Here is a 19,329-nt window from a genome sequence, read left to right as displayed (position 1 = left end):
AAAAAGTATTAAGGTTTTTTTTTTCAGGTTTTAAATAAGTAATCTCTATACCCAACATAGGGCTCAAACTCACAACCTTGAGATCAAAAGTTGCAATCTCCACCAACTAAGCCATCCATGCACCCCCTCCAAAAGTATTAATTTTTAATTCTTAAGCCTCTGATTCATTTTGAGTTAATTTTTATATGGTGTCAGGTAACAGTCAAAATTTATTTTAACGCATGTGGAAGTATAATTGTCTCATCACCATTTGTTGAAAAACTATTCTTCTTGAATTATCTTGGCAACATTATTGAAACTCAATTGATCTATTTCTGGACACTGTTGTGCTCCATTAGCTGTGTCTATCCTTATAGGATTGCCACACGGTCTTGATTACTGTAACCTTGTAATAACTCTTGAAATTATTGTGAGTCTCCAAATTTGTTCTCCTTTTTGAAAATCATTTTGCTGGGGTGCCTGGGTGGCTCAGTCGGTTAAGTGTCTGACTTCACCTGAGGTCATGATCTCACGGTCTGTGAGTTTGAGCCCCGCGTCAGGCTCTGTGCTGACAGCTCAGAGCCTGGAGTCTGCTTCGGATTCTGTGTCTCCCTCCCTCTGCTCCTCCCCTGCTCATGCTGTGTCTCTTTCCTTCAAAAATAAATAAAAACATTAAAAATAAAAAAAGAAAATCATTTTGCTATTTGAGATCCTTTACATTTCCATATAAATTTAAGAATCAGTTTTTCCATTACTGCAAAAGGTCTTACAGGATTTTAATTGGAATTGTGTTGAAACTAAAGATCAATTCAGAGAGAATTAACATCTTAACAATATTGCCTTCCCAAACATATACATGATATTCTCTCTCCATTTAGTTCAATCTTTCTTTACTGTCTCTCAGCAATGGGTAATAACCTTCAAAATATAAATATTGCATATATTTTGTTTGATTTCATCACAAATATTTCATGTTTTTGATGCCTTTGTAAATGGTATGATTTTCTTTTTTTTTAAGTTTATTCATTTTTGAGAGAGAGAGAGAGAGAGAGACAGCATGAGTGGGGGAGGGACAGAGAGAGAGAGAGAGAGAGAGAGAGAGAGGGAATCCCAAGCAGGCTCCATGTCATCAGCATAGAGCCCAATGCAGGGCTCAAACTTACAAAACCATGAGATCATGACCTCAGCTGAAACCAAGAGTTGGAGACTTAACCAACTGAGCCATCCAGGCACCCCAATGGTATGATTTCCTAATTATATTTTTCTTTTTGTTTATTTATTAAAAAATTTTTAATGTTTATTTTTGAAAGAGAGAGAGCGTGCAAGCAAGGGAGGGACAGAGAGAGAGGGAGACACAGAATTGGAAGGGGGCTCCAGGATCTGAGCTGTCAGAACAGAGCCCACTGCGGGGCTCCAGCTCACAAACTGGGAGATCATGATCTGAGCTGAACCCGGATGCATAGCCAACTGAGACACCCAGGCGCTCCAATTTCATTTTTCAATTCTTTGTCATTAGTATACAGAAAACAATAGATTATGGCATGTCGATCTTGTGTCCTGATACCTTTTGAAAGTTACATGTGATAGCAATATTTTTTTAGATTCTTTTTTTTGTTTTCTAGTTAGACAATAACTCTTTTTTTCCATTCCATATGACTTTCATTTCCCTCTTTCTCTCTCTCTCTCTTCTCCCTTATTTCACTAACTCGGACCTTAGAGCGATGGTGTATAGATGTGGTGTGAACATATATTCTTACACTGTTCCAGTTCTTAAGAGGAAAGCATTTGGTCTTTCAATGCAAGTATGAGTTAGCTATCGTTTTTTCATAGATGCTCTTTATCAAGTTGAGGAACTCCCCTTCTGTTCATAGTTTACTTACAATTGTTATCATAATTGGATTTTGAATTTTGTTAAATCATTATTCCATATTTATTGAGATGATCACTTATTTTTTCTTTTTTGGTCTTTGATATGGTTAATTATATTCATTGATTTTTGGATATTGAGTCAACCTTGTATTCTTGTGATAAACTCCAATTGGAAAATTAAATTTTTCCTTAAAATTGCTTTTGTTCCAGAAGTTATATATTATCCTTTTAAAGAGTGTGGGGTTATATTAATTTTATTGTTAGAGTTTTTCTTTAAGTTTCTGTAAGTTTTTCTTTAACCAAACTTCACCCCCAATGTGTGGCTCAAACTCACAACCCTGAGATTAAGAGTCATGAGCCAGGTAGATGCCTCACTGTTAGGAATTTTTGAATCTATTTTTATGGGGCATAAGGTTTTCTTATGATGTTTTTATCTACTTTCTGTGTTAAGGTAACGCTGACCCCATGAAATGATTTGGGAAATGTTCCTTTCTCTTCTATTTTTGCTAAAGTACATGCAGAATTAGTATCATGTTTTCTTTAAATGTTAGGCAGAGTTCCTCATTGAAGTGCTCCAAATCTAGAATTTTCCTGTGGGATGTTTTTAAGTACAGAATCAATTTCTTCAAGGTGTATGGCTCTTCAACTAATTTATTTCTTCTTGAGTGAGCTTTGGTAATTTGTGTTTTTTGAGGAATTGGTCCCTTTCACTAAGTTATCAAAAATATTGCCATAAGGTTGTTCCCGGTGGAAAGAAAATTTTTGTTTTTCTAAGAGATAAGTTAATATATAGGAAAGTGCTTTTTTTCCTCATAACAGTTTAGGTTGGCATGGAGATTAAATGTTTGTTAACTTGTGTTGTCAAAAATGTGTTGTTAGTATATCCTCATGCATTGCTGATTGGAGTGTAAATTGACCTGTCTGGAGATCAATTTGAAAACATATAACAAAATTACAATGCACAGACCTTTTGGCCCAGAAATTCTACTCATAGGTAATAATGTATTCTTGTAGGTAATAACATACTTATAGGAAATAACATATGTACTGAGTTATTTACTGCATTATTTACAATAGCAAAATTGATGGAAATAAAGATTCATCAATGGTATGGTTATATAGCAGAATGTTCTGTACATATTAATAAGAATGATGGATCAATACACATACTGCTGTGGAAATATCTATAGAATCTATCTTAAAAATCAAATGGAACTAGACATCAGAAGATAGTTTGAATGGTAAGCTTTCATTTGTAAAGGAAAAATAATATGTATAATTATGCATATAAACATATAGACAGATCTGGAAGGCTACAAAAGAAACGGTTAATGGTTGCTTCATTGAGGTGTAATGTTTTAGTCTCTTTGGGCTGCTATAAGAAAACCACCATAGACTGAGTGGCTAATAAAGAACAGAAATACTTATCTCATAGTTCTGTAGGCTCAGAAGTCCAAGATGAAGGGGCCAACAGATTCAGTGTTTGGCGAGGACAGAAAGGACGAAGAGAACTCTCTAGAGCCTCTTTTACAAGACCACTAATCTTATTTGTGAGGACTATGAATACATATGAATTGTGGGGGTTGGGGTGGGTGGGAGGGGGGACACAAACATCCAATCTACAGCAAATCTACATGCCATTTAAAATATACAATTAAATGATTTTTAGTAAATTGACAAGTTGTGCAACCATCCTCACAATCCAGTTTTAGAACATTTCTTTTACACCAGAATAATCCCTCATGCCTGTTTGCAATCACCCTTGTTCTGACATCCAGCCCTAGGCAACCACTAATATACTTTACATTTCTAGAGATTTGCCTTTCCTAGACATTTCATGTAAATGAATTATACAACATGTGTATGCATCTAGCTTCTTTGACGTTTATCCATTTTGTAGCTTGTATCAGTTGTTCTTTATATTGCTGACAATGTTCCATCATACAGATATAAACATTATGGTCTCTCCACACTAGTTGATAGACATTTGGATTGTTTCCACTTTGAACTATTATGAACAATGCTGCTATGAACATTTATGTATAAGTCTTTGTGTGGACTTGTTTTCATTTTCTTGGATAGACATCTAGGAGTGGAATTGCTGGGCTTTGTTGTAAATTTGTTTAATTTCTAAGAAACTGCCATAGTAGCTGTAGCATTTATATATTCATCAGCAACATATAAAGATTCTTTTTCTTCATATCTTTTCCAACACTTGTTATTGTCTCTTTTATTATAGCCATACCAGTGGGTATGAAAGGGTATTTTGTTGAAGTTTTAATTTGCATTTCCCTGATGACTAATATGTTGAGCGTCTTTCCATATGCTTGTTCCAGCCATTCGTATATCTTCTTTTGTAAGATATCTACTCAAATCTTTGCTCACATACAGTTGGGTTGTTTGCAGATTTCTCTCTTTCTCTCTCTCTCTCTCTTTGAGAGAACAAACAGGAGAAAGGCAGAGGGAGAGAAAAGAGAGAGAATCTTAAGCAGGCTCCATACTCAGCACGGAGCCTGAAGTGGGGCTTAATTCACAGCCCTGGGATCATGACCTGAGCTGAAATCAAGACTCAGATGCTCAAAGAACTAAGCCAATCAGGAGCCCCTGAGGGTTTCTTTTAAATTTCTATTACATTATTTCTATTTATTTTATATTTATATTCATATTTATATTTATAATTAAATTTGTATTAAATTTCTATTATATTATTAAATTTAAATTTCTATATATGCAATTTCTAATTATGTATCCATCTATTCTTGTTTATTTCTGTTTTATAATTTCTTATTTTTCATAAATAAATGTTACTTCTTCATTGATCTCTTTGAGGATATTCAATGTAATTATATTGTCTTTAGCTTTTTATTATGGAAAATTTCAAACATAGACAAAAGTAAAGAAAAAAGTATAGTGAACATTCATGAATTCATCACACAACTTAATATGTCTCTCATTTCTTTTATAGGGTTGATTCTCTAAAAAACCTTATCTTTGATTACTCAAGACATAGCTATTGAAACCCTTCTCACATATAACAGTTTTCCACATGTACATGGTAATGTTAGAATAGTAGCCCTTCTTTATGTCATGCAATAACTGATCTCTTTGTGACTAGTAGCAGTGTGTTCTAAAATCCATGGTCTTGGGGCACCTGGGTGGCTCAGTTGGTTGAGCATCTGACTTCGGCTCAGGTCATGATCTCACAGTTTGTGGGTTCGAGCCCTGCATGAGGCTCTGTGCTGACTGCTTGCTCAGAGCCTGGAGCCTGCTTCAGATTCTGTGTCTCCTTCTGTCTCTGCCCCTCCCCAGCTCATGCTTTGTCTCACTCTGATTCTCAAAAATAAATGAATGTAAAAAGAAAAAAATTTTTTTAAATCCATGGTCTTTGTCTTACCTAGCTTTTGGATTTCAGATAAGCTATACATACCAACAGGGCAGGAGGGGATGATATGCAGGAGATTTTTCCTATAGAAGAACTCTCTTGCAAAGCTCTTGTCTTGACTTGGTGAGAGAGCACATGGCCCTAAACCTCCCAGAAGGTTTTTGTAGTAAGAGATTATGAGATAGTTTATTACCAGACTCACACTTTGATTTCTATACCAGCCTCCCTCTCGTATGTTTACTTTTAGTTAAGCTGTTCACCTCCTTTCTTTTTTTATTAAGTTTGTTTGTGTGTTTATTTGTTTAAGTAGTCTCTACACCCAGCATGGGGCTGGAACTCACAACCCCAAAATTAAGAGTTGCATACTAGGAATACCTGGGTGGCTCAGTCGGTTGGGTGTCCGACTTTGGCTCAGGTCATGATATTGTGGTTTGTGAGTTTGAGCCCTGCATCAGGCTCTGTGCTGACACCTCAGAGCCTGGAGCCTGCTTAGAATTCTGTGTCTGCCTCTTTCTCTGCCCCTCCCTTGCTCACGCTCTGTCTCTCAAAAATAAATAAACATTAAAAAAAATGTTGCGTGCTCTACCAACTGAGCCAGCCAGGAACCCCAAGCTCACTCTTTCTTTTCTTTTCTTTTCTTTCTTTCTTTCTTTCTTTCTTTCTTTCTTTCTTTCTTTTTAATGTTTATTTATTTTTGAGAGAGAGACAGACAGCGTGAGCAGGGAAGGGGTAGAGAGAGAGGGAGACACAAATCCGAAGCAGACTTCAGGCTCTGAGCTGTCAGCACAGAGGCCGATGCAGGGCCCTAGCTCACTATCCATGAGATCATGACCTGAGCCTCAGGCAATCAACCGACTGAGCCACCCAGGTGCCCCGCTCACCTTCTTTCGTAAAGAATTGTGGATCTCACTGTGGTATAGACCACCTCAGCTCTCTTTCCTTCATGAAACTCACTATGATACTTATATAGGGATGTTGTTAAGAATGTTTACGGGGCACCTGGGTGGCTCAGTCGGTTAAGCGGCCGACTTCGGCTCAGGTCATGATCTCACAGTCCGTGAGTTCGAGCCCCGCGTCGGGCTCTGTGCTGACAGCTCGGAGCCTGGAGCCTGTTTCCGATTCTGTGTCTCCCTCTCTCTGACCCTCCCCTGTTCATGCTCTGTCTCTCCCTGTCTCAAAAATAAATAAAACGTTAAAAAAAAAATTAAAAAAAAAAAAAAAGAATGTTTACTGTCACACGGTGTCCCTTCAATGGTAATATTTTTTTCAGATCTCAATGTAAGGAAAATTTCTGCTGCTTCTGACATATATTACCTTACTGATGTTCATGAATCTTGCAGCTGATTACATTCACTTATTGGCTTTGACCAAAAGGAATCTAAAGCTAAATTTGTGGCTCACATCTAAAAATTGTCCAGGATTCTATGGTATGTATTTCTTGTGTCATCTCATAATTACTTCAGGCTGCATTTTGCTATCCTCCCTTATTTTTAATTGTCTTTCTAAAGTGTTGATCTATCTACGTTTCTACCCTTATATTACTGTGCTCATGTAAGCTATCACAAGTACCATTAGAGAATAGGTTTGAGAGTATTGGCACACATAAGTAAATAAAAGATGGGTTCTGTATTCTGTTCCATTATCTATGTGTCTGTTTTTAAAAAGATTTTTAAAAGTATATTTATTTATTTTGAGAGAGAGAGAGAGAGAGAGAGAGAAAGAGGCAGAGAGAGAGAGGGAGAGAGGATCCCATGAACCATGAGATCATGACCTGAGCCGAAATCAAGAGTTGGATGCTTAACCAAATAAGCCACCCATCTTCCTCATGATTTTCTTAATAACATTTTCTTTCCTCTAGCTTACTTTATTATAAGAATACAGCATATAATACATATACACATTACGTGTTAATTGATTATATTATCAGTAAGACTTTCGGTCAATAGTAGGCTACTAGTAGCTAAGTTTTTGGGGAGTCAAAAGTTATACATGGATTTTAGACTGCTTGGGGGTTTGGTGTTCTTAAACCCTATGTTGTTCAAGGGGTGATGTAATAGAGTTTGAAATCAAGGAACACAATGCCTCCAACTTTGTTCTTCTTTCTCAAGATTGCTTTGGCTATTCCAGATCTTTTGTGACTCCATACAAATTTTAGGATTGTTTGTTCTATTTATGTGAAAAATGCCGTGAGAATTTTGATCAGGATTGCATTGCATCTGTAGATTGCTTTGGATAATATGGACATTTTAACAATACTAGTTCTTCCAATCCGTGAGCATAAAATATCTTTCCACTTATTTGTGTCTTCCTCAATTTTTTCCCTTAATTTCTTATAGTTTTCAGTATACAAATCTTTCAACTCCTTGGTTAAATTTATTCCTAGGTATATTATTCTTTTTGATGAAACTGTAAATGGGATTGTTTTCTTAATTTATTTTTTGATAGCTTGTCATTAGTGTATAGAAATGCAACAGTGGGGCCCTGGGTGGCTCAGTCAGTTGAGCGTCCGACTTTGCCTCAGGTCATGATCTTGCTGTCCGTGAGTTCGAGCCCCACATCTGTTTCAGATTCTGTGTCTCCCTCTCTCTGTGCCCCTCCCCCACTCATGCTCTGTCTCTCTCTCTCTCCCTCTCTCTCTCTCTGTCAATAATAAACACTAAAAAAATGTTTAAAAAGGAAAAGAAATGCAACAGATTTTTATGTATTGATTTTGTATCCTGCAACATTACTAAATTCATTTATCACTTCTGACAGTTTTCTGATAAGAGTCTTTAGGGTTTTCTATATACAGTATTTATTATGTCATCTGCAAATAGTGACAGTTTTACTTCTTCCTCACCAATTCAGATGCTTTTTACTTATTTTTCTTGCCTAATTACTGTGGCTAGGACTTCCAGTACTATGTTGAACAAGAGTGGTGAAAGTGGGCATCCTTGTGTTATTCCTGATCTGAGAGGAAAAGCTTCCAGCTTTTCAGCTGAGTATGATGATAGGTGTGGGCTTGTTGTTTATGGCCTTTATTATGTTGAAATACATTCCTTCCATTCCCACTTTGTAGGGAGTTCTTTATCATAAGTGTTGTTGAATTTTACCAAATGCCTTTTCTGCATCTATTCAGATAATCATATAATTTTTGTCCTTCTTTTTGTTAATGTGGTATATCACATTGACAGATTTACAGATGTTGAACCATCCTTGCATTGCTATAATAAATCCCACTTGATCAAGGTGTACTAACCTTTTAATGAATTGTTGAATTTGATTTGCTGATATTTAATTGAATGTTGTTGCTTCTATGTTCACCAAAGATATTGGCCTATATTTTCTTTTCTTGTGGTGTCCTTGTCTGGTTTTGGTATCAGGGTGATACTGGCCTCATAAAATGAATTTGGAAGAGTTCCTTCCTCTTCTACTTTTGAAAGAGTTGGAGAAGAATTGGTATTACTTTTTCTTTGAAATTTGGTAGACTTCACCTGTGAAGCTGTCTGGTCCTGGATTTTGTTTGTTGAAAGGTTTTTGTTTTATTGATTCTATATACTTGCTAGTAATTGGTAACTTCATATTTCTTATTTTATGATTCAGTTTGGGTCAGTGGATGTTTCTAGGAATTTACCCATTTCTTCTAAGTTGTCTGTTTTTCCCCCATTTTGTTGATTTCTGCTCTTAGTTTTCTTCTGTATGAAATATTAAAAGTTAATTTTGTTTTCCAAAGTAGAGTTTATATCATGTATAAACATAACAACATAGTACATAGACATAAGAGGTCTCAGATGATTTCTGTAAGTAGAATTTCAAGCACAATGTCCTGAACACATTTAAAGAAGAAGAAGCACCCCCCCCAACACACACACACACACACACACACACACACACACACACGACAAAGAAGCACACAAAGAGACAAGGGACCATGAGTTAAAATCAGCAGCAAAACCAAACAGAAGAAAACAATTCACAGGGACTCCAGAAATTTTAATTATCAGGCACAGAATTTGGAAAACAACTATGATTATTGAAAAAAATCAAGCTTGAAAATTTTAGTAAGGAGTTTTAAACTATAAAAAAGTGACATAGCAGATGTGGAAGGAAATAAAAATTCCAGAAATGAAAATGAAATACAAAAATTTTTAAAATGGTTTAGTATATTAGTCACAATCTAAGAGAGAATTAGGTGACTAGAATAAATTACAGAATAAACTATCAAGAATGAAGCTGGGAGCAGTTAGAAAATAAATAAAACAATATAAAAGACAAGCAACATATCACATGCAGTGAGAGAATCTAACGTATTTAATTGGAATCCCAGAAGAAAAGGAGAAGAAATGGATCTGATGCAATCCTTTGAAGACATGATTGCTGATAATCCACTAATTTAAGACGCCTTACAGAGCCCAAGCAGAATATATAAAAATAAATCCTCACTTAAGCATGTAACAATGAAACTTTAATAAAGCAAGACAAAGAGGAAAATGTTGAAATAGCCAGAAAAAAAGATGAATTAGCTTTGAAGAAGCTGAAGTTAAACTCACCACTGATATCTCAATGACAAGAGCTTCAAAAGACAGTGAAATGTTATCTTCACGGTACTGTGAGAAAATTATCATGCTAGAAATACTTCAGTAATGAAAGCAAAATTAATAAATTTCCAAGGAAAATAAAAGATTTGCCCATAGAAAATAAGCATTAAAGAATGTTCTAGAAGTTGTTTGTCATGCAGAAGGAAATCTTGCATGAAAGATCAGGTGCAGAAAGCAATGGAGACCAAAGGAAATGATAATTGTGATGATGAGTCTAAATCACATTGTGAAAATAAGCGGTGTGAAAAAATAATGTCTGTGGCATTTAAATGATACAGTTGTAATACATGACAAAAAATAGCATAAGTGATGTGTGTGCATGTGTCTGGGGGTGTATGTGGTAAATGTTGTTCAACCATTTATGGATTCTTCCCAGGCGGGTATAAAGGTAACAATAATTTCTAAGGTAACCACTAAGGGAATGAAACAGAGTGTAACCACGCTAAGTTGCCACTTTCTACTCACTAGGATGGCTATAATCAAAAAGACTGGTTAACAAGTGTTGGCAAGGATATGGAGAAACAAAAACTCTCATATATTGCTGAATGTACAATTCAGCAGCCACCCACTATGGAAAAGTTTGATGGCGTTTCAAAGAGCTAATCTTATAATTACCATATGACCCAACAATTCCACTTTTGGATATACCCAAAAGAATCGAAAACAGGGACTCAAAAAGCTACTTGTACATGAATGTTTATAACAGCGTTATCCACGGTAGCTAAAAGGTGAAAACAATCTGAGTATCCATCAAGAGATGAATGAATAAATGATTTTGGAATTTTATAACTCATCTTCAGTTCTGGGTATTTATTTTCTTTTGTAATTTCTTTTCTCTATATTCTTTGTTCTCCCTTCCTAGAACTCGTATTAGATATTTTACTTCTAGGATTGGGTCTCTAGAATTCTTACCTTGTCTCTCATGTTTCTTTTCCTTGCCTTTATCCTTCAACTTTTCTATTGAATTTTAGTTTCAGAAACCATCATTTTAATCTCTAAGCATTCTTTCTTGCTTTTTTGTAACATCCCTTTCCTTTTATAAGGATGCAATATCATTTTTAATTTCTGAAGATAGTAGAGGTTTCAAATATTTTCCCACTGATTTGTTATATTATGCCTACTCTCTATAGTCATTTTTTTAAATGTTCATCTTAGTCTCTTTTATGTTACAGTTTTTCCCTCAAATATCTGGCATATCTTGGTTTGTCAATAAATATTTTTAAATGATGTAGTATAGCAAAACTAATCAAAGTCTGTGCAAAAAGGTGATGCCTACTGCTATGCAGGTATGGGCAGGTATGGCCTACAAGTATTTAGTATAGGTTGTTATACCAGCTGCTCTAGTTCTCCTCAGCTAGTTCAATCTCTTTCTTTTCAGGATTGCCATCCTTGTTTTTTAACTTCAAAGCCTAGATGCCATATATTTTTTTACATGGTTAACAGAGGTGTAGAGACTTTTGACCATGCTATATGTACACTTAAAATTAATCTCTTTCTTTTATTTTGAAGTAATCTGTACATCCAACATCGGTCTTTAACTCACAACCCCAACATCAAGAGTCACATGCTCTACCAACTGAGCCAGCCAGGCATCCTTCATATCTCTCTCTCTCTCTCCCTCTCTCTCTCTCTCTCTCTCTCTCTCTCTCTCTTTCATTTCTCCATTTGTTTCTCATCCTTCCTTGTTTTGGGCCCATATATCTAGCCTCTGGTGTATTCTGTAAGAATATCAGCTCCCTCATTGGTGTAGCCCTTTTAGTAGTGTTTTGTGGTATAGATTTTTCCACTCTGCTATACCAGTTACTAGTTCTCTATCTGATTTCTATCTTCCAGATGTTTGGGAGGAATAACTCACTTGCTAACAATCTGCTCCCATTTTCTTTTTTTTTTTGGGGGGGGTGTACTTTTTTTTAACATTTTGTGTGTGTGTGTGTGTGTGTGTGTGTGTGTGTGTGTGTGTGTGTAGGAGAGGGGAAGAGAGAGGGAGCCAGAGGATCTGAAGCAGACTCTGCACTGTGAGTGCGGAGCCCAATGTGGATCCAGACACACAAACCATGAGATCATGACCTGAGTGGAAATCAAGAGTCATCAGCCCAACTGACTGAGCCACCCAGGTGCCTGGGTTTGTATGTTTTTTGATTCCTTTATAATTTCTCAGGATGATGTTGGGGATAGTAGACACATATGGCCAGTCTATTATCTTTTACTGCGAGAGAACATTTAGTTGAATGATTTTTTAAGGAAGATTTTCTGTTTGAAGATCATCTTTTTAAAAATGTTCACTTATTTTTCAGAGTGTGAGAGTGAGACCAAGAGAGCACAAGCAGGGGAGGGGCTGAGAGAGAGAGAGAGAGAGAGAGAGAGAGAGAGAGAGAGAGAGGAGAGAGAATCCCAAGCAGGCTCTATGCTGTCAGCGCAGTGCTCCATGCTGGGCTAGATCTCACAAACTGTGAGATCATGACCAGAGCTGAAATCAAGAGTCAGATGCTTAACTGATTGACCTACCCAGGCACCCCTGTTTGAAGATCATCTTAAATGTACATCTTTGAGAAAAAAATGCTAGAACTTTAGATGGTCTGAAAAACAATGTTGACATGTTTAAGTAGTTTTTATTCAGCAGGTGGCACTCTTTCCTAGTTTAACTCAATCCTAAAAGACTGAAGGTTTCAGAGTAGAATGATTTTATTTATCCTTATAATCCAAATAAATGAGATTTCAGAGTTTGCTCTTCGTCAACTTTGACCCGTTCATATTTTCAAAACTTAAAAACTTTGAGCAAATTTCAAAATAAGATATTAAACTAAAATCTCTAAATAATCTTTCCAATGTTCTGAAACAGTAGTGTAACAATGACTTATGCTTTATAAAATGTGAAAATAGTTAAAATCTTACCAGAAGCACTGAATACTAAAGTCATTCAGATTCAAGGTGTAAAATACTTTTAAAATCTCTTTTCATGACATGGGCAGTTTCATTTATTTCTCTTCTTTTTTCTTCTATATACTTCTGAATAGTCCCCCATTATATGTTATATATTTCAAATGTACTGTATTATCTAAAAACTAAAAAAGCACAGTCTCTGTTTGTAATCCTATAGCCCACAATTATATTCAAGGTACACGTTAGACAATTAAAGAATTGCAGTATGGTTTGGGGAAACATTTGATGTTTGGAGAAAACTTTATGTGATCTGTGAGTAGCAAGCAAGTAAATAAAAACATTTTTACTTCTTGTTCTGAATTTGCAAATAATTTGCCAGTGTGTAAATCATACTTGAAATTGTAATATTTGCAGGGTTTGTATAAATCTTACAAGCAAACTGTGAAAGGTTAGAGCTCTGACATTGGAGATTGTGTAGCCTAACTTAATGATCAGAAACTTGTGAATTTTTTAATGCTAACAGGAGTGAGTCCTTCAAAAATTATGGATTTTATTTTTTTAAGTTTATTTATTTATTTTGAAATAGAGAGAGAGAGAGAGAGAGCATGCAGGAGGGTCAGAGAGAGAGGGAGAAAAAATCTTAAGTAGGCTCCGCACCATCAGCCCAGAGCCAGGTGCAGGGCTCAAACTCACAGCCTGAGATGAAATCAAGAGTCAGATGCTCGAACCACTGAGCCACCCAGGCACCTCCAGAAATTATGGATTTTAAAAACAGCATTGCAAAAACATTGCAAAAAGTGTTAAATTAATGTGAAACTTCAGTGGTAAACTTATGACCATTTGACAAAGAGTATATAAATACTAGGGATTAGCAGACGAAACTAGTTCTGAGAACAGTTGGCAATCAATTCAGACACCTCAGTTGTGTTTCTAGGCCTATATGACCATGGTGGGTGGTGCCTTTCTCTTTCATTTTCCTATAGTTTTATTTGAAAATATACTTTCACAGAACCAGATGGCCTCAAACTTCTGGCCAGAATTAGGCCAGATATCCAGAACTATTTCAGGATACTTGAAATTTCTACAAAATTTCAGGCATTCTATGCCTCCCTCTTAGTCCATAATTTGTTGCCTCACTTTTTCAGAAACTGAGCCACATGGGTAGTATTAGTGCTTCGTAATTCAAATGTGTCTTGAAGGTTGCATTCCAAAAGCAGTCAGAGAAACTTTAAAAATTACAAATAGTTACCAAAATTGTACTCTTTTGAGGTTCTCCTTCCACCAAATAACTCCTCAAATTTTCTTTTTTAACTTTTTAAAATATTTATTTTGAGAGAGAGAGAGAGATCACACACACGCGTGCACGAGTGGGGGAGGGGCAGAGAGAGAGGGAGACACAGAATTCAAAGCAAGCTCCAGGCTCCTAGCTGTCAGCAGAGAGCTGATGTGGGGCTCGAAATCACAAACTGTGAGATCATGACCTGAGCTGAAGCCGGACGCTTAACTGACTGAGCCACTCAGGCACCCCAACTCCTCAACTTTTTAGTCTATATTTCAAAATAGTTTCATTAGATTAAAAAATGACTTTAAAGTAGGTTAGTAATAGGAAAGAAGTTCTGTGTCTAAAGATTTTCTCTTTGTTTCTCTGTTTTACTTCCTCTGTATGTGTAATAAAGATTTATAATCTTTAAACAGTCTGTGTTTTATAATCTAAAATCAAAATTTATATACAAAGTTTTAAATCATTTGTTTTTATTTGAGAGAGAGAGTGCACACACAAGGGGCGGGGGGAGAAAGGCAGAGGGAGAGAGAGAGAGAGAGAGAGAGACAGAGAGAGAATCCCAGGAAGTTTCCATGCTCATCACAGAGCCTGTTGCAGGGCTTCATCCTGAGCCTGTGGGATCGTGTCCTGAGCTGAAAATCAGGAGTCGGACACCAAACTGGCTGAGCCACCTAGGCAGCCCTATATATAAAGTTTTAATGAGGTCCTGTACTGCCTCAACTAAATCAGCAGTGTTGTAAAATCTGTAACATTTTCTTTTCTGTTTCAAGTTTCAGTGATATCCTTGTACATTAATTGGAAAGTAAAATGTTGTGAATCGCTAAATATTCTGACTAGTGCATCTCTTAGGTCCTTTTAATTCTTCCCAAACCTTTTCATCTGAGGAAATATATTTATTGAAATAATTATATTCAGCAAGTTCCCAAGGTCTCCCTAACTCATTACATTTAATCTCCAAACATCATTTTCTTCCGAAGAGCTCTCAAAGCTGACCACATACTCAGTTACTCTCATTTGCAGACTTTCTGTAATTGTGAAGTATGCGATGGTTGGTGGGCATACCAGTCTTTCCCTCTGACTTTGGTAATTTGTAGAAATTGTTCCTTTTTCCCATTTATTGCAAGTGACCCATTAATTCAGCTCAGTATTTTTGTGTTTAAAGCAAGCTTCTCAAACTCCTGCCTACTAGATAGTTAGATACTGCTGGCCCATATATGCAGGCTAATTTGGTAAATTTTATTTTGCTGCAGTTTCACGCAAGCGGAATTTGGTTTGGACTATATGCTGGGTAGCTGTGATCTTTACGCAGGAGAGTAAAATTAATTTTTGGAAGGCTTCAAGTGATTTGATTAAGATTAAGGATTTCTAGCTTCTTAGTGGCAAAAATAGAGACGAGAACCGCATCTCCTTATTCTGTAAATTCAGTAAATATTTAATGAGCAGTATTTTTCTACTGAAAGGACATGATTTGTTTTATTCTTAGTGTTTTTTTGGGGGGGTTGGGAAGACAGGTATATATAAATATACTTCTAATAGAAGTATATGCAAAGGTTGAAGAGAGTGCAAAAGCAGGAGTGATTATTAGCTCTGTTGTAAGAACAAGGGAGCAAGGAAAGGGAATGTTTCATGGAGGAGGGCTTTGAGGAATGGATAAGAGTTTGCTAAGCAGATAAAGCAGGGATGAAGGATATGGAGGAAAGAGGGAGGATATTTTAAGACAGAAGGAATAGTAGGTGCCAAGGCAGGGAGATACTGGAACACTATATTTTTTTCTGGAGAACTACAAGTAGTTTGAGAAGTTCACCAAAGTCTAAGCTGGGGCAGGCAATAGAATGGTGGGAATGGGTGGTGTGAAATGGCTCTGGGGAATCTGGATTTTGAAGAGCTTGATTTGACAAGCCAAGGACTTGTGACTTTATTGTGTAGGTGATGGAAGGTCCTTGAAGGATTTTAAGCAACTTAGTGTCTCAATCAGTTTCTACCATACTCTGAGAGTGGTTGAAGGTTGCACTGGGAGTGGTGGGATAATTGTGGTGGGAGCAGAAGCACAGAAATCAGGAAACTGTATATTATTCAGGTGAGGGATCTCTCCCAATTCTATAATCTATAATCTACCATTATTCCCCTAAATACAACTTCCCTGGCACCTGACCTCTCAGTCATACCCCTCTCCCCCTATCTGTTATGGGCTTCCTGCCTTTGATTTGTTGTCTACCTACCGTCTGCCCTGCCATGATGTTAATGACTATTCTGATTTTTTATCTCTGTCTCCTAATTACTCTCCACCCAGCCATTTCCAAAACTGCTGCCTTAGCAGATGACCTTACTTAGAGTTTCACAGAGACATCAAGGTCATTCAATGAGCAAGCCCTGGACTTGTCCCCTGAAGCTAACAAATTTAGTTCATTTGTGCAATCCTTTCCTCCCTCTCCTCACTTGTTTCAATGAAAGGAATATCCCTTCTATCCAAGGCTAATTCTTCTATCTGAGCTTTAAATCCCATTTCCTCTGTCTCCTTTGAGCATCCCTATATTTCCATTATCTTTCATTTCTCTTTTTCTGCTACTCTCCTCCCCTGAGCATACTGATAGGATTCAAGCCTTCCCTTTCTTGACTCCATATCCTGCTAAATATAGGTCTATCTTTCTTTTTCCAGTTTACCATTTTCATTAAAAAGTACTGGTCCTTGTCTATGTACAATGTTCAGTGCATTCTAAGCCAGGACTTATCAACTGGATCATTATGGCATTTTGGGCCAGATAATTCTTTGTTTTAGAGGCTGTCCTGTGCATTATAGGATGGTTAGCAATGTCCCTGACCTGTAGACATTAGATATCACCAGCATCTTCCCCGTTGTGACAACAAAAAATATCTTTGGACATTGTCAATCCCTGGGGGTCACAGTCAACCCTGTTGAGAACCTCTGTTCTAAAATGTATGACAGTTACTGAGATTACTCTTGTTTACAGATCTCCTTATTGCCAAACTAATGGACATTTCATATCTTTGATCACCCACTTCATCATTGAAACTCTTTTTCTCACTTGGCCTGCCACCTATTTGTTTGGGTTTTTCTTTCTTTGCTTTTGTTCTGGCCCATCCTTATTTTTCTGGGACTTCCACTTTCATTCTTCCACTCTTAAAATACCACCTTTCCCCAGATATCTGTCTCTTTTCACTGATATTCTGGGTGACCTCATCAAAATTACTGCTTCAGCGATCACAAGTTAATTCCTATCAAAACTCTGTCTTCAGCCCAGACTTTTCCTGAGCTCCAAACCCACATATCCAACAGCTTACTGGAATCTACGCTTTGGCTAAATATTAGACACCTCAAACTCTACTTGCCCAATAAAGAAGTAATTATTTCCTTTCAACCTCCTTTCTCATCCCACCCCAATCAAAATTTCCATACCCCAAAGTTGGGTTTTGCCATTCTTTTTCCTGAATGGCATTTCCACCCAACCGCTTACTGTAAATTTGGAAGCTTCTGAGATTCTCCTTCTCCTTCACTCCAGTTGTTTACTCTTCTTGTATCTGTCTCTTCCTTCTCATTCTCATTTCCACCACCCTCGTCACTTTTTGCTTGCCAGTTCAACTGGTCTTCGCCTCTCTATTTTGTCCCTTTCCAATCCAGCCCCTACTCTGAATATATAATGATATCTCTGATAGTCAATCTGATTATTACTCCTCCGGTTGATTTCCTTTAATGGCTTACCATAGTTTTAAGTATAAAATAGTTCAAATTCCTCATGCTAGCAAAAACAACCTTACTTAATCTGTTTCTATCTACTTTTCTTCCCTTATCTCTCAATAGTTTCTCTGCACAACACATTCAGTAGATCCTATTAGAGAATTTGCTTCTTGCTGTTTCTGTACCTTAGTGTACTGATCTTTTCTGCCTGGAATGTTCTATTTGCTTCATTTGATTGTCTTCATTTATGTCGCAAAGTTTAGTTTACACATCACTTCCTCTTGGTTTGACTATGGTGTTCCATCTTTGTGTTCTCAGAGCACTACTACACCACCCTGTTCCTTCCATGTTATAGTGTAACCTATATTATATACCTATATGTATACCTACATTTATTTATTTTTATTTATTTTGAACATGATGTGTTAGGGATACCTGTGGGACATTAAAGTGGAAATTACATATCCAGTAAAATAGCCATACGGGTCTAGATCAGTCCACACTGTCCAACAGAAGTATAATGTGAGCTACAGATTAAATTTTATAGTAGTTATATTTAAAAAGTAAAAGAAACAGGTGAAATGAACTTTAATGGTATATTTTATTTAGCCCCAGGATTTCTCAACTGTACTATTGACATTTTTGGCCAGAAAATTCTTTGTTGTGGAGGGTTGTCCTGTGTATTGTAAGACGTTTAGCAGCATCCCTGGCCTCTTGTTAGTAGAGGTCAGTAGCCATCCTTCCCCCAAGTTGTGAACACCAAAAATGTCTCCAGATATTGCTAAATATCCCCGGGGGGGGGGGGAGGGGACGACAAAATCATCCCTGCTTGAGAAACACTGATTTACCCCAATCTAACCAAGATATTATTTCAACATGTGATGAATATTAAAATTATTGAGATTTTTACAATTTTTTATATTGTATCTTTGAATTGGATGTGTATTTTTCACTTAATGTGCTTCTCAATTCATACTCACCACATTTCAAGTGCTCAATAGCTACATGTGGCCAGTGTCTACTTCCTTGAAGAGCACAGGTCAAGAGCTTGAAAAAAAGGTTAGGTCTGGAAATATCGTTCTGGAAGTACATGATTTTGAGAAGTCATGAGTCAATAACAATTGAAACCATGGCAGTAGATAAGATAGTCCAGGTAGAATTTTATGTTTAGAGCAAGAAAATAGGAGGACTGAGGAAAATTCCTACTCCAATGCTCTTCCAGTTTTCCCACAAAACCTGTGATCTTTTCTTTTCTTTTTTTCTTTTTAAAAATATTTATTTTTGAGAGACGGAGAGAGCATGAGTGGAGGGGCAGAGAGAGAGAGAGAGAGAGAGGATCTGAAGTGGGTTCTTTGCACAGAGAGTCCGATGTGGGGCTGGAACCCAGGGACCTTGAGATCATGACCTGATCTGAAGTCGGGTACTTAACTGACTGAGTCACCCAGGTGCCACTATTATTATTATTTTAATATATTTCCTTCACACAACAGTATGGAGAACACAAGTGAACAAAAGAAAACATATTGAGAAAGGTTGATAACAAAGGGAGGGAATTAATGTTTATTGAACACTTAATTGGTAAATAATGTTCACAACATTATATGAACTGTCTTATTTAATCTCACAAGAACCCTTTGAGGTAAATAATGTTCTTTTTGTAAAGAAA

The 19,329-nt window shown here is 36.7% G+C and overlaps 1 protein-coding gene across 1 annotated transcript in view; it reads left to right on the top strand.

The window, feature by feature from the left end:
* RNF111 (ring finger protein 111) overlaps nucleotides 1–19,329 on the top strand; it is a 126,406-nt gene that overhangs the window by 10,063 nt on the left and 97,014 nt on the right. The window lies entirely within an intron of this gene.

This window comes from Panthera pardus, unplaced genomic scaffold (assembly GCF_024362965.1).
Source record: "Panthera pardus isolate Hobbes unplaced genomic scaffold, ASM2436296v1 HiC_scaffold_24, whole genome shotgun sequence".
Classification (NCBI taxonomy): domain Eukaryota; kingdom Metazoa; phylum Chordata; class Mammalia; order Carnivora; family Felidae; genus Panthera; species Panthera pardus.
The sequence above is the reverse complement of the archived record's forward strand: the minus strand, read 5'-3'. Positions and strand labels throughout refer to the sequence as shown.